Genomic DNA, 17364 nt, shown 5'->3' on the forward strand with positions numbered 1-17364 from the left:
TAAAAAAAAATTGCTTGGTCGCAATTCGTTCGCTTAGTTGAAACGAAGCCAGGACACGTTTGTGAATGGAAGAATGTGCCTTTCTTTACTTGGTTTGTTTGTACACTGTATCTAGCTCCAAGTCAAGGTCGCTTCACACAAGCGCTGCACATGCGACGCTTCGCTGACTGGTACGCCAGTAGGAAAATATAAGGCCTCTTGAAGGCGGGAGAAGAGTCAGCGAAGTCAATATAGGTACTAAGGAAATAAAATCAACTGATATTTTTACCGTACAGCGTAAAACTAGGGCGCGGGAAGCACTTTTTTGCGCTGGGCGAACAAGCACAGCGGTGAGCAGCACGAATACGCATCTGCGAACGCTTTTCCGTCTACGAAATGCAATTGCTAGACGTGAGCTACTGCGGAAACTCGGGCGACGCTTACTGCACGATCGCAGTACAACAAATAGTCACCTAAGCGGCTTGAAATGCCAAAACTAAATAAAAGTGTAAACCGATTGTACAATATATACCCTATATTAGCATGACCTTCGCGTCCCGCTCCGTAGCCTGGCAGTCTGAGGCGCTAGGAATTCATTGCAAATGTTTTTCGAGTCATGAGTTCGAATCCCCGCGGGTACGTGCTTTTTTTTTGTAAGTTTAACTTTTTTGTTTTCCGCCGATGTTTTCTATATTGAGTTCACCTTTTTTGGGGCCGCAACGTTCATGGCTACACGAACTAGTTCACAAAACGCGCGCAGGCTGGCACTGGCGCGCTAGCGAGTTCTCGTTGGCGCGCTGTTGCCATAAGCACCGACTGCTTGCAGGCAGTGGGCACAGGCCAGAATGAACAGACCCTTGGCCTGGTGCGAACACGCTTTTTACGATACAGGCATGAGGGAGGCAAGCTCCAAATTTGGGGGAAAAGCGCATGACATTTGGGCGTCTGCGGGTACGCGGAGGGCGTTCATGCACTGCGTAGGTCTCGGCTAGTGAATGCTACGACTACAAGCCGTCCTGGGAGGCTTATCTTGTGCATTTTACAGCCGACAACATGGCAGAAGCGCGGTACGATGATTACTGAGATATTGAGAATGCCCATCCAACAAAGCCATTGGTTATGTTTTACAGAACCGAAACCGAAACTTGTGTGATTGCTAACCTTGGGCATCGTCCAATCACGGCGCCCCTCCTCTCAACGTCACAGCCTTAGTTGGTGCGGCCGCCGCAAACCGCGCATGGTAGTTTTTCTTCTTTCGCGCTTTGTAAATTAATTACCGATTTGTCAACCGGATAAACGATGAAAAGTGTGCTAATTTGAGCCAGTCTACGCAGTGCAAGCAAAAACGGGAGCTTGACAAATTCACTTCAGTGTCCCTTTAAAGGTGCAACACTGCACCCGTTTCCCGCAAAAATCCAAGAAGAGACCGGTACTGGGGTCCCCATATCCAACGCTTAATATCTGGGGTTCTCCCAGGATGGAGTCCTGTGCCTCGAAGGTGTTGAATTGGGGCGTTTCTGAGACCTGAGCAAGTCCACGACAGGTGTTTGTTTTGACTTGTCTGAGTAGTGTTTGTTCTCTATCTAACGAGGGATGCCGGAGTGGTACTCCGTGCAGTCGTTCTGGTACAGTCTCAGCTTGGCGATGCGAGCGTGCGCATGGCACAAATCATAGTAACCGAGAAAAGAAGAAATGTAATTATACAAAAACTGAGATCAAGTTCCGGCGGTAGTTGGATACTAATGCGTTCGGGCCGGCAGCCTTAAAGGATATGTCATCGTAATTATTTAACACCAAGATCGAACACGGAACGTTTATTGTGGAGCCGGCACAGACGAAGTAACCCGTGTTTGACAAGTCCCGAGACAGCGGCACCTTTAATTCCTACGTATACGTCCGTACTAGCTGAAGAGAGAGACTGCGCCTTTTCGAGTCCCACACGCACTACATACTTCGCATTCTGCCATGATTTATTCGATTTTGATCAAATTTCAATGTTTAAGTACGCTGTTAGCCCGAAACTGACAATCAGGCGGACCCACTGGTTGAAAGATTCGATAGCCTCGTAACTTTTGCCACGGATAAAAATAAGTTTTTTATTGGAAACCAGTCAGGGAAGAGTGTCCTGATGCTGGCTAATTGAGTCGATGTTGGGGTTGACGTCGCGGTTGACACCGCCGTTTCCTCGGCAGGAACAATGGGGGCCGCCCCGCCATCCGCCGCGCCCTGTTTCCGACAGTAGCACCACCAACAAGCCCATCCTGCTAAAGGAACCAAACGCCTAGAAGGAATGGGAACACAAGGACCATCCAGGAGGTAGAGGCCGCGGTGGAGCCGTCGCCGTGACCTTTACCACCGCCATCGCCCTGGCCCCTATCGCCACCTGCACCGCTTTTCGTCCCGTCGCTGCAGAGGCCAGTGGCGTGGTTGCAGATGGTTCCAGCTGGACACGCGGTGCATGTGCGGCCCTCCTGGTACACCGGCTTCCCTCGGTAGTTTCCGGATGGACCATAGTTGCATGTGTAAAGCTGCTTGTAGGGATACCCTACACCCCCCGTATAGTGGTAGTTGCTGAATCCGCAGCCCACGTAGCGACTCTTGGCCCAAATGACCTGCGTGAAGTGGCCAACCATCCCCCCTCTCAATCCTCCACTCTGGAACGCCTTCACCCGACTTGATGGGTATTCCCAGGATTCGTTGAACCAATCGAAGATCTGTGGCGGCCAGACCGGCGCCCCCAAGGGGGCCGTGCTGGTCGAAATGGCGATGTTCTGGCCCGCAACGTCAAAGCGCCTAGTGCAGCGGTTATTGGTGTCGTCGTGCGCGAACTGGCACAGTTCTGCATGGGCCTGTTGCGGGAAAGAGGAAACGTGAGAAACATGTCAGGCGTGCCTATGATGGTCGTTACTGTAACGCTTGCCACACGTGGACAGCACAGCGTGTTTCAGAGGACGTCCACTGTGGATCTAATACATTTGCACGCACAGAACTTGAGCTAAAGACAGGGCACCTGCTGCCGCAGTAAAAAAAAACAAAGCCCCGAGAAAGATGGTTAAAACACAAATCTTTCTCCCGTGAAGCCTGAGTCGAAGTCAAAGTCCAAAATCCAAATTCCTTCGGCAATTTCGCAAGGGCGCAATCGGATAGAGGTCGGCTTCGTGACACGAGGGACCCATGGTTCGCTTCCGTCCACCACGGCAGGCGTTTCTTTCTTGAGGCGCTTGACGTGCCTACGCTTATCAGCATCGCTTTGTGAAACTCATTGCGTAAAGTTGGCTTTCCTGCAGTGCCTTTTACTCGTACGAACGACGCCATCAGTACAACATAAAAAGCTTCGCTTTAAAAACACCGAATCCGCCGCGGGCCCAGTGAGTGAGGCATTATGTTGCTGAGACCAATGACGCAAGTTCGATACCTGCCGCGGCGGCCGTTTTATGCCCAGGTGGTGGAAATCGATCAGGACCCTTCGACTATGGCGCGACGTAGCCTACCACTAGAATTTGAACTTGAACACATCGTACACGCGGAGCCGGTTCTATTTTTTGCGGGGTGAGTGGCCCACTTGGGTGGTACGCAACCACCACAAGATATCGGAGTCGTTCACACACCTGCCCACACCATAACGATACCTCATGACGGGTACAGAATAGATAATAGACTCGGCCGGCCATGTGCTCTAAGTATGCAAATATTGAGAGGAAACCCAACCCCGCATCACTCACTGAGACAAGTTATACGTCTTTATAAAGCCTTAAACTAAGTTCTCGCGACATAGATATGTACATGTGCGTTACCTCACCTCGCCAGGTATCGCCGGTAGAGGCGAATAGCGCCACACTTATGCCTGCATTGCGCCCAGATAGGCGACCGCACAAAGCTAACTTTAGTAAATACTGGTGTTTGTGGAAGCTGCCTAGAAAATGTTCATATGTAATTGCTACGGCCGCCCTCAAATGAGACAGCACCAAAAGCCATGTGCACTCCCCGATGTGCTCATCACGGTCAAACCTAGCGTCACTAAATAAAGGCTTTTAGAGAATCGGCACTATTTTCTGTCATTGTTATGTGCCCCCAGCTAGATTTTCATTAGTCGGTCGGCACCACGTGATATTTGTTTACGTATGGGCGCAGCCATTGTGTTTTTGGGCGCCTCTTCTCTCTCTCTCTCTATCTCTCTGCTGCGCGGACGCTAGAGAGCGCCCGGTCACACTCTGCCCGTCACAACCGGCGGTGGTTTCGTTGGCAGAGATGGCAACTCTGCAAGCCAGGAACACAATGGCGCCGAGACGCGTCTGGGTGCCCAAGCGGCGGTATTCTTAATAAGCGTAGCTTATTTTGTGATGCTAGTCAAGCCCGTGTAACAAAGCTGCAGGGGACGGTGGTATACCTGCGCCCCTTTGGTGAGACCGTCGTCCCAGAGGAGCTCCTGCATGTCGGCGGCCGCCGGGAACCCTGGCAGATTTCCTAGGGCCACCTGGCTGCGGAGGTCGTTGTGCGCCTTGAGGATCGCAGAGCGTGAGGACGCGTCCACGCCTCTGCTTTGAGGACGGCACCAGGCGGGAGCTCGTGCGCAGGTCGTGTGATCCCGATTCTTTTGGCAGTTCAGTTCGCACACTGTCTGGCCTGGGGACCCCAGAGACAAGGCGATCACCCAGAGCAAGACTCGCCGTAGAGGGGTCATCATTCTTGTTCTTCTTGTTCTTCTTCTTAATGTAGTGGCTCGTGCCCACCGAGGGGCATTGCTGTGGTTATTTCCCGGTTATTGGCGCATAGCCAATCAGGGAATCGGCTGAACATCTGCCGTTACAGAAAAGAAAAGGATTCTTATATAATTAGGGTACTCGAGAAAAATTATTTACAGGGATTTGGAGGTTCTTTTTCTTCTCCAGGTGACGAAGCGAATAGAAAATAATAATAATAATAATCATAATAATAATAATCAATCAATCAATCATTTATTTAACGTGCCCAGGAACAACGGAGGGCCTTTGTGCTGGAGCACGAAGAAAAAAGAAAGAAAAAGCAGGCAATGTCTGCGGACGTTTCGGTCACTCCTGCCACCTTACTTCACTGAAATTCACCTTCTTTAGGTTCGTGGTCATGCAAGAATCACATTCAACGAGACTGCCGACTCTCTAGCAAGGGTAGCACTTTCTGGGCCTGTAGTAGACGTCGTAGAGCCGACACCTTTAATAACAGCAGCTAGGTACCGTAGGATGCTGAAACTCCAAGTACAGCAAGAATCGGTTTTATTATCATTAAGAGATTTTAATCATCTTAAATTCTCAGGGAAACCTGAATGGTGCCCTTCACGCAACTTAGAGGTGGTTATTACAGCTTTACGTTGTCGAGTACCCAAGTTAAATACGTATTTGCATGGGTCTCGTCTGGCGCCAACAGCTCTCTGCAGCTATTGCAACGAAGACGAGTCTGTCGATCACTACCTTTTGACATGCCGACGTTTTTCCCGACTGAGACGTCAGTCCCTGGAGGTGCCGCTTTACAGTTTGGGGATATCCCTAACAGTGCCGGCTATTCTATCGTTCGGGGCATCCGAAACGGGGTTATGCCGCCGGGATGTATGCTCTGCCCTCCTGCGCTACATTGAAAATACAAAACGATTCTCTTTATGATTGCGATTGGTCACCCTCGCTTTGATTTTTCTTGATTTTTTTTTTTACTTTTTTCTCAAAAATTTTTCCAACCGGTCTAAATTATCTTTCCTAAACGTCTCGTGATTAGATAAGAATTCCATTCATTTTAACCATTCTCTGTTGATTGGCTGATCCCCTGATTGGGTATGTGCCATACCTAAAGGCGCAACAACAAGATGCCCACACCTCACAGCTAATGCAATTAAAGGGCAGCGATACTGACACGCACACAAACATTACACACTGTCGTAACCCGCCACGGTGGCTCAGTGGCTAAGGCGTTGCGCTGCTGAGACGAGGTCGCGGGTTCGATTCCCGGCTGCGGTGGCCGCTTTTCTGATGGAGGCGAAAAGCAAAAACGCCCGTGTGTACGAGATTTCGGCGCACGATAAAGATCCCCAGGTGGTCAAAATTAATCCGGAGCCCTCCACTACGGCGCGCCTCATCGCCTGCGTTGCGTCGGCGCGTTAAACTCTACAATCAATCAATACACACTGTCGTACACCAGAATATACATGCACCCACAGAAAACACAAACACACACATGATGATGTTAGTGCTTAATGGCGCAAGCAAACACACACATACACACAAAAACAAGTACAGTGCCTTGCAGTAAGGCATGTGACATCACGCCAGTGGTCGTCATACACAGATAATTTCAAAAATATACATAAATGTTAAAGTTTAGTTGCACGGAAACTGAGTGAATCAAGATAGCTTATATGCAAGAAAAGGAGCATAGAAGGAATGTGCTTGTAAAGAAAACCAGACATGGAATAAGACGAATATATAAAAAAGAAAGTCTTGTGTTGTCATCACTTCATGCTCAAGTGACCGCGTGTGAACAGAGGATAAAAAAGGTCACTTACATGACAAGCTCACATACATGATTCCGGAACTGTGTCTAGGAATTACTAAATATGTCTAAATATTCGTTGTACTGATTGTACATACACTGGAGGCGAAACAAGGGACACAAGCCACGCAGGAAGCTCGGATTAAAAAATGTGTCGTGTCTTCTGGTGGATTTTTGCGGCACATGGAGTGCAACATGTTGCAGCATTTTACCACAAGACACTGTGCCGTGAATGATTTTGAACAAGATAAGAAGATCACCCTTGATACGTCTGGAGTTTAAGCACTCTAGTATCGGTACAGAGAATGACCCAAAATTGTTATGGCTAGCAAAGCGATGATTGAAAATAGAGATAAATTTTTTCTGGACACTTTCAATATGCTTAAAGAGTGTTTTGCATGCGCTATTCCATACCACAAAAGCATACTCGAGCTGCGGACGACAAACAGTCGTTTACAGCTTGAGAAAAGAGCCCGGCTTCTTGAACTCCTTTGATAGGCGACATAAAACGCCAAGAGATCGGAGGGCCTGCCGAGTGACCTCCCGGATGGGCGGAGAGAAGCTCAATTTACTGTCGGAATTAACACCAAGATCCTTAACCTCCCCAACACGTGGGAGTGCTTCACCGCCAATGTTATAGGAGAACAATATACTGTCAGTTTTTCTAGTGTAGGTCAATACCTCAGTTTTTGATGTATTTATAAGGAGTTCGTTGCGTGAGCCCCAATCTGAAAAAAGACGTGATCGCTCGCTGGAGAGCGGAACAGCTTGCGGTGTTTGAAACAGCCTTAAATATTTTGACATCATCAGCATATAAGAGAAAGTGACAATCATGAATTACTGAGGAAACATCATTTATAAAAATTGAAAAAAGAAGTGGCCCCAGAAGATCCCTGAGGGACACCACTTGTGGCCTCGTAGGAGAGGGAAGTCTGCCCGTTTGCATGCACGAAGCATGACCTATCCGACAAATAATTGCATAAAAGGGATGCGATGGATGGTTGTAAATAGAGTTGACACAGCTTTCTAAATAATATGTCATGGCAGACGACATCAAATGCCTTGCTCAAATCGAAGTAGACGACATCGAGTTGTCCTCTTCCCTGCACAGCTTCCGAATCATGCAGCATAAATTTACAAGATTAGTGGTGGTCGATCTGCCAGCGAGAAAGCCGTGTTGCTGAGGTAATAATATAGTTTTTACGCTGAAAGAGAGTAGCGTATGTAGTACAGTCTCAAAGAGTTTTGAAGCAGCGCAGAGAATAGAAATCGGGTGGTAGTTTGTGGCGTCAAACTTTGACCCTGACTTAAATATAGGAACAACCCGCGCAATCTTTCAACGAGTGGGGAACTTACCGGTATTGAGTGACATTCGAAATATTCGCGCCAAGACAGGAACAAGAAGATCCCCAAACGCCTTTAGTACTGCCGAAGGAATGCCATCAGGGCCGCACGAAAATGACGGCTTAACTCGCTTTAGAGCCCTTTATAGGCAGCTAGGCTACCGGATACCGGACGCCAGCCACCCTCGTCCGGAAACTGTTCCTCAGGACATCCGCACGCTCATCAGGGTTGCTGCGCTCCCGTGAAACATGCATCCTGAGCATCACGTACAGCGCAGACAAGCACGGGTACAATTCCTGCAATGGAAGTACTCTGACCACCCGCATGTCCGCTTCACGGACGCGGCCCACTACGCGTCCCATCCAGCCACAGCAGTTAGTGTCATTGACGGCTCGGGCGATGTCCTTCGCACTGCGACCGTAAAAACCAAAAACATCGTTGAAGCCGAAGAAACGGCCATCGCATTGGCGATGACGTCTCCAACTTTGAATAGCCCACTTCATATATTTACAGACTGCCAGCAGGCATGCAGAAGCTACGGCAACGGTCGGATCTCAATATGCGCTATCCGACTACTAAAAAAGCACAGGGACACCCTAAACCCAACTGTACTAATATGGACGCCAGGTCACGCAGGGCTTGACGGAAATGAGCGAGCACACGCGATAGCCCGAGCGTGCACCCACCGGGAACCGCACCCAGTGGCGTAATTAGGGGGTGGGTGAGAGGCAGGAGGGTACAAGTGCCCCGGGTGCCACTTGGGAGGGGGCGCCGAGCCGACTCTGCCCAACTTTTTTCCTATGGGGAAAAATGGCAGCGGGGCTATCTTTCAGTAGCAGGGCGGCGCAGCTCCACAAGTTACTGTTGCAGAAAGTTCTAGTTTGGGTTTATTGGCACGGCATTGTAACACAAGGATAGCTCTGCGGAAGACGAGGACAAAGAGAGGGAACACACACGAGGCGCCGGCGCCCCCCGCATCCCCCGGCAAAGCGCCCCGAGAGTGTCCCCCTCTCTTCGTCCTCGCCTTCCGCAGAGCTATCTGTATTATCTGGGGGTTTTCGGTTTCGGCTTCGGTTTTGATGCCAAGTGATTCTACCACCAGGGGGCTAACCTGTGACGGCAGCCAGTGTGTGTATTACGTGTTGTGAGTGAATAAATTATTCTCTTTCTGGCTTGACTCTTCGACTCGATCGTTTGTTTCCTGCTTCGCCCTTCGGGGCCGTCGCCGACGCGACACAACAATGGCGCAGCCGGCAGAAAGTGAAAGTTGGTGTTTCCTTTCTCTCTTCCTTTCTCTGGACACGTGTCCTTTGTGTTAAACATTATTTTCCTGTGAACTCTTAGGGGAACAACATATTGAACTTTCGCATACATGTGCCGACCATAGACAGCACAACACTATCCTTGTGTTACAATGCCGCTGTTGAAGCAGTTAAACTGTTCTCCTTGTCGGGAAGCGCCCCACACATGCATGAATACTTAGGTACACCCAGATGAAGGAGTTCGGGGTGCAACAAGGGATGATATCCAGTGTGCTTGCGTGCGTGCTGCATGCATGTGTTTTCATGTGTTCTCGTTTGTATTCCAGCCGCGGCGAAAGGGAAGGGGGGGGGGGGGGCGTGGTTAAAAGCGCCCTTATATTTCGATTAGCCCTTTGCAGGTATTCTTACAAGGCGAGGTCAACAACGTGCCGGTAATTGTAGAGATCCTGGCATTTAAAAGTCGCGGTACCTATTGTTGTCAAGTATGAGTCGGAGACGGAGTGCAAGGAGTGTCAAAGCGGTAAAGCCAGTCAGTAGGTACCTTGAAGACATACTTGAAGTTTTACAAGTTATGGCAAATAACGACAAAGAAACGAGTGAAACAAGAAATGCTAGCTATTGCACCACCGGATTTTAAGATATTATTTTTCATTTTGCTCGGCTTTTGGAACAGGATACTGGTTCGAGTAGATCGTGTTTAAAAGCTGCAAGATTCAAGAATGAACTTTTACGAGGCTGCTTTAGACATTCACGCTTTTTGAGAACAGGCTCATGACGAATGGGAAACGCAGGTGAGTGAGTCACTCGATGAAGGTCTTGGTTTCTGTGAGCCGTGGGATGTCAGTGTTGAAAGGCGTTCGAGAAGAAAAAAAAAACAGATGTCTGGTGAAAAGTCGATAGCAGAAGCGTGAGCGGCGAATCAGAAAATACAGAGGGTCATGAAGTCCACACTCGACCGTCTTCATTCTTAAATCGACGAGAGGTTTACCCGCCTACAGGATACCGATGCCAAGTTTGGCTTTCTCCTGGACATAAACAAGTTCTGCTACAGTGACGACGAGAACGAACTATAACAAATTGTTACACCTTTGGCGAGTTTTATCGTTCCGACGGTAGCACGCAGGACCTCTGTGAAGAAACTTTAGATTGTCCACTGCTGTTTTCACGGCGTGTTGACCGGAGATTATCAAAACCTGCAGAACTTCTGAAATTTATTATACAGTATGAGGATGAAAACGAATTTTCCATCTTTTGCGTCGCGATTAAGATAAAGTTAGCCATGTCCGTTTCCATATTGCTGGCTGTGAAAAGTCCTTTAACAAGCTAAAATTATTACTTTCCTATTTGCGGGCCACAAGGACCCACGACAGACTTTCTATGTTGCTCTGCTGAGTGTGGAAAAAAGGAGAAACTGTAAAAACAAACTTTGATGACAGCATGGAACAGTTTTCTTTATCGAAAGCAAGAAAAGGGCAGCTCTAGTTTTTACGGAGTGCCGTAGTGTGTTTTTCATATTTCTGTTATTAATAACCAACTGATCCTGGGGCGTAGCTAGGGGGAGGGGCACACCGGGCCCGTGCCCCCCCAAAATGGTTCGTGCCAGGCTGGGGTGCGGGGTAAGTAGCCTGAAGAACAGCCTGATGAGGCGCGGAACCAGCAGTTTTAAGGACATCTTGTCCATATAAAGCTGGAAACGAGATCAACGTCAACGTCTGATCCCTTTGCCCGCTCCAGATTCTGTACATGTCGACATATAGAGCCCGGCTGCATTTTGCGCCGGATACACCGAGCTGAACCGGGAACCTGCCGCGAGCCCATCGAGGCAGCAGGGTTTGTAGTTGGGCAAGTTGGTACATAACTTTAACAAAACAGCGCGAAGCACGGGACAAAGGGAAGATGAAGCTCCATTTATTACTACTTTTTTCTACGTAGTGTCTAGAATTACCTCCGAGGTATCCCGAAATTGAAAACGAAAGTTTCTTTTTTTTTCTACGGAACTTTAGCCAGTGTCTACAGTTACGTCCGACGGAACCCAAAATTTCCAATTGAAGCCACATTCGACGTAACTTCAACCGAACGATTTGAGTTACGTCCGGCCTAGCCAGGCATTTTACAGTAAAAATTGGAGTGCGAAGTACAAATAAAACGAGCACATCGGCCGTACGGAAAACTTCGTAGGCGATCCGGAATATCACAAAGGAGCAGAGGACGCCGCACCTCACATATTGGGCGCCCGATAAAAAGGGAGGGGCGGCAGTGTCGTGCCGTCACCGCCCAGACAGTGATGGTCGTAAATCAAATTTAACGTTAATGTAGCGACAAGTTTCAGTGTTGGAAATGTAACTGGAACGCGTTCCTTTCGCAATGAACTTGCAACGGGAACTCGTTTCAAACTTTGTAAGGAACGAGGAACGAGCTTTCGTTCCTGTTTGAGAGGAAGGTGTAAGGCGTACCTTCCTCTTCCGTTCCGTACAACAGTGAGGGGTGCCAGCGCTGCCAACTTTTCTTCATCACCCGTCGCAGCGTGTTAGCACCAGCCGTGGCCGACAGCCTTGTAGCAGCTTCCTCAAAAAATGCGCATCAGGTTTGCCGACGAGTAGAGAAACAAATCAAACGATCACCACATAACTCCGCACTTTAATCTGAAGTTTATTTCGTGCTTTACCATCTACCGCGTGCCCACCTATGTATTTTCCGTTGAGCGTATACGCAAACATATAGTTTCGTACTCATATGCGTATTTTAGTATGGAACTCTATGAACGCAAAGAATAAAGCATGGGATGTTCTTAATTCCCGGATAAAAAATGCGTGCCAACCATTTCCTTCAAGACAACATTTCAGCTTTATACTTCAATGGTTATCATTTTACAGACATCTGCGTATAAAGTGACTGTATGCGCCGCAATTAAAAATGGTGTAACAACCACCACGTCTGCCCATAATAGTTGCCGCTTTCATAAAATATAATTTTCTTTTGTCAGTCAGCTATAATAATTAAATTACTTGAGATTTCTTCTTTCCTGGAAAGAATTAGAGAGTACCAAGGTGTCGCCTTCTCTAACCCTCATCAATTATTAATTGTATTTGTAAAAATCTTTTGGCCATTGTAAACTTTGTCCTCGGCAAGAGCTGCAGACGATATGAACTGGAACTCAGCCGCCCTCGAAGTGAGGTTCTCTTTAGTAATTCCCGACTTCTCCTGTCCTTTCGTATGTTGTATATGAGGAGGAGGAGTATGTTGTATATGAAAAGAAGTGTACGTGCATTCGTATAAAAAAATATTTTAAGAGAGAACTCCAATGACCCAGGTGGAATTCTAACGCACATCGACTCACTGTGCGGCTGCAAGTAACACGCTCCAAACCGCTCGAACAAATGAGATTTTTTTCTCATTATTACATGAAAAACTAGTCCTAAAATCTCACCCTATATATCTACGATGACAGGACGAATGGACGTGAGCGTTTCAACTATTATTTACCAATTCCGCACCGGTTCGGCCGCATATCAGCAACATTCATGTTGTTTGCCAATCTGACGTCACGTATCGTACAACGGACCCTTGCAATAATGTTGCGTAGATTTCATCGAACCTGACGGTATTTAGTACCGACAGCTGTAAGCGTTTTTCAGTGCTTACCTTACGCCGAACGTCGGTTTAATTTACATTTCGGACTAAAATTTTTACTGTGGCATACGTCGCCCATAACTTCAATTTCATTTACAGGCTGTTACGCCGGAGGCAACTCAAAACACTGGCATAAAGTTCTGCTGCACATAATTTTAATTTTCAATTTTGGGTTCCCTAGGACATAACTCAACACATTGGCTGAAAGTTTTGTCGGCCGTAAATTTAATTTTAAATTTTTGGGTTCATCGGACGATACTCTAAATAAAATATACCCTAAAGTTCCGTTGGACATAAATTTAGATTTCAATTTTAGTTTCCTCCAGGCGTAACTCTAGACACAGCGGTTTTTCTAACCTTGCGGACATCTGGTGTGTGGTACAATTCTTGGATGCGCTCTAGTGAACAATCAATCAAGTAATCACTCATTCGCTTGCCCAAAACATCCAAATGGCTGTTTTCGCTTACATATGATGATGATGATGATGATGATGATGATGGTGATATTTGTCGCAATCATTATATCATATGGGGCGCGAAAATATATTTGCCATGGGCGCCGTCCTATCTAGTTACGCCACTGACCGCACCAGTCGCTCCGTGACCCAGAGCCTATTCAGCAGCAGTACCGTGCACTTCTGCAACACCACCGCCTTGTCAGATGTGCCTACCCACCACCACACCAGAAGCTCACCCGAGAGGAGGCTGTACCCTGGCGGCAACTACTAAACACATACCCCCGCCTTAGCTTCCTGCACATCGTACACCCCACAATGTATCCACCAACATGCCCACACTGCAGCGAACATCCAACACTGTACCAGACCACGTGGGCTTGCCAAAACACACCAGCAGCCACCATTATTCGCACCCCCACCCTCGATCAGTGGGAGGCTGCGCTGTGCAGTTCGGATCCTGAGGACCAGCGACAGTTGGTGGACCGGGCACGCAGAACCGCAGCCGCCGCAGGGGCCCTGGACTGAGGGCTTCTCCCGCTCTCAAGCGCGAACCTCTTTCGCTTCAATAAATATTTCTCCACCCCCACCACCACAAGACTTTCCGAAATAAAACACTCTGAGCTTTTATCATACCCCGGAAACACTTGAGAGGGGCAGGCTGCACTTTTCTTGCCGAATACTGATCTGAATTGTCGAGCAAAAGCATTAGGAACGTCAGGAATGCTGTCACCCCTCTTGTCAATGAGGTTAATATCTCCTGGGGTGTTTTTGGAAGTTTGTACACAGACATGACCCCAGAAAGCTTTAGCATTGCGTGGCGCATCAGCTTCAACCGCGGCAATAATAATCAATCAATCAATCAATCAATCAATCAATCAATCAATCAATCAATCAATCAATCAATCAATCAATCAATCAATCCACCTTTATTTTCGGTGCCCAGGAACAACCCAAGGGGCTTGGTGCTGGTACACCATACAAAACAAAAAAAAACACACACTAAAATTAAGACAAGACAACACACAAAAACAACCTGTATGACATAAACAACAAAGTAAAAATAGTTACCGAAATCTTAGAAAGCAAAAAAGGAAAAAAAGAGAAAAAAAGAACAGAAACTCGAAAAAGAAAAGACAGACTTGGCGTTGCAAGCCATGACACTCGGCCAGCGAAACGTTCAATAGGAGGAGGAGGCAAAACGTTTATTGAGAAAAAAAAAAAAAAAAAAAAAGAACGGTGGGTGGCGTCCTCAGTTCAGGAGGCCGCGCGCCGCCGCTGCTCGCGTGGCCCGCTGGATCAGGCTGAGCTGCTCCTGCAGGTCCGAGCTGGTCAACGCGCATTCCCACTGCTCGGGGGTAGGGGAAGGGAGAGGAACAGGGTGTTGAGGGCACAGGAAGACGAGGTGGGCAGTGGTGGCTGGAACTTGACAGTCCGGGCAGTTGTACTCGAAGCGTGAGGGGGAGATGTGGGAGAGGATGGTGGAGTTATAGTATGTGCCAGTTTGTAGTCTGCGCCAGATTCGTGATTCTTCGACGGACAGGGTAGGGTGGGGCGGAGGATATTTTCGGCGAGTGTGGCGGTAGTGGGATAAGATGTCGGTGAAGCAGGGTGGAAGAGGATGGATAGTGGCCGTCGTAGAGTCCGAGCCGCCTGGCCCTGTAGGGAACGCCCGGAAGTGAAGCTCGCGGGCTGCAGCATGTGCTGCTTCATTCCCAGGGAGTGAGGCGTGTCCCGGGGTCCACACGATTGTTATTGTAGGTAGGTCGCGAATGGCTTTCAGGAGCTTGAGCGCCGCCGGGGGTACTCTTCCCTGGAGGTAATATCGGCAGGCTTGTTGAGAGTCCGTGATTATGGTTAGGTGGGTGGTGGGTGTGTGGGTGGCCGCCGCGAGGGCAATGGCGGTGGCTTCAGCAGCGTTCGAAGAAAGATGAAAGAAGGTAGCGGCGTTGAGAACGGTGCCCTCGTTGTCCGTGACTGCTAGGGTCGAGCGGGGGTGTGATGGGGTTTGGGCGATGTCGCTATAGCGAGCATCCGGGGCTGAGGAGTACTTTCGTTCAAGGTGCTGCACTCTGGCTTTGCGTCGGCCTGTGTTGTATATGGGATGCATGTGACGTGGAATTGGTGCCACCTTGATATTGGTCCGGATATGGGGAGGGAGGGGGTGAAGCTCGTTATGAGGGTTCGGCGTGGGGCGGCCTAGTGCCCTGAGGACAGTTCGGCCGGTAGGAGTGAGGGACAGGCGTGCCAATTGACTTGTCTGTTGGGCTTCGAGGAGTTCAGAGAGGGTGTTATGCAGCCCCAGTTGAAGCAATTTCTGTGTGGCGGCGAAAGCTGGGAGGCCTAGAGCGATCTTGTAAGCCCGGCGAATGAGTGCATCCAGCTTGCTCTGTTCTTGAGGTTTGAGGCAGACGTAGTAAGACTTGAAAAATAGGAACTATACAAGCAAATATTGAATGAACATGACATTGAGTAAACGTATAAATCCAAGGTTTTCTAACAACATGTTAGGAAATTCCACAAAAAAAAGAGAAAAAGCTTCAGTGTTACCAAAACTATTACCAATAATACTAATCAATCCATCAATCAATCATGTTTATTTACGTGCCCAGGAACAGCCAGAGGCCTGAGTGCTGGCGCACGGGCAGTTACATGAAAACAAAATACAAGAAACATATAGCAAGAAACAAACAAACGACAAGACACACACAAATTGAAGTAGTGAAAATGACAGAAATAAAGCACAGGCGGAGCCTGGGTACAGGTTAAAAAGTAAAAAAAAGAAGATGCCTATGTTGCTCTGCCTGTCGTAAAGGCCACACGACAGGCAGAGCAACAAAGTTTGACAGTAATACAACAAAAACAACGGCAAGAGTGTAGAGACAAATGATAAGAAGAACAAATGACAGTAAACAGTTTCAAAAATAGGCAACTATCAGTCTGATAGACACAACCGCAGAGAAACCAAATTCCAGAAAAAAAAAGAACGACAGACATATCATAGGTGTTTAACATACTGTATTCAACATCGCTGTACGGTAAGTTGTAAAGGATTTCTGAAAGATGTCAAGGCGTTCAAAGAAGCGGTTGTAACAATTCTGTATTCTGCGCACAGGAGAATGATTGGAGTTGCGGGCAGCGGTCAAGAACGGGCGATGCGACCTGGTGGGCCTTTGTGGTACACTAAACTCTAAACAGTTAAGCAGGTCTGCGCAAGAAAGGTCACCATAAATAATAATCAATCAATAAATCAATCAATCAATCATGTTTATTTACGTGCCCAGGCACAGCCAGAGGCCTGAGTGCTGGCGCACGGATAGTTATATGAAAACAAAATACAAGAAACATATTGCAAGAAACAAACAAGCGACAAGACACACACATATTGAAGTAGCGAAAATTACAAAAATAAAGCACAGGCGGAGCCTGGGTACAGGTAAAAAAGAAAAAAGAAGATGCCTTAGTGGCTCAGCTTATTGTAATGAATACACAACAAGCAGAGAACAAAGTTTGACAGTAAGACAACAAAAACAATGACAAGAGTATAGAGACAAATGATAAGACAAGCATGATAAGTAAACAGTTTCAAAAACAGGCAACTATATTGGTTAAACAGAACCGCAGAGAAACCAAATTTCAGCAATAAAAAAAAAAACGAAAAACGAACGACAGAGATATCATAGATGTTTAACATACTGTGTTCAACAGCGCAGTACGGTAAATTGTAAAGGAGCTTTGAAAGATGTCAAGGCGTTCAGAGAAGCGGTTGTAGCAATTCTGTATTCTGCGCACTGGAGAATGATTGGAGTTGCGCGCAGCGGTCAAGAAAGGGCGATGCGACCTGGTGGGCCTCTGTGGAACACTAAACTCTAAACAGTTAAGCAGGTCCGCGCAAGAAAGGTCACCATGAACAACTTTGTGAAGAAATGTAAGGTCTGCACGCATACGTCTGCAGGTCAACGAAGGAATGGAAGGAACTATGGGTAAGTCAGATAATAATAATAATAATAACAATAATATTCAATCAATCAATCAATCAATCTCTTTATTATAGTGCCCAGGTACAGCCGTAGCCTTTGTTTTGGCGTGCTTAAGAAAAAGACAGACGACGACACAAATGCATCCACGCTTGAGAAGAACAACAAAATACAAGCGAAGAAAAAAACTAGAATGAAGAATAA

This window comes from Haemaphysalis longicornis, unplaced genomic scaffold (assembly GCF_048455015.1).
Source record: "Haemaphysalis longicornis isolate Haplotype H1 unplaced genomic scaffold, Haemaphysalis longicornis Haplotype H1 scaffold_33, whole genome shotgun sequence".
Taxonomy (NCBI): domain Eukaryota; kingdom Metazoa; phylum Arthropoda; class Arachnida; order Ixodida; family Ixodidae; genus Haemaphysalis; species Haemaphysalis longicornis.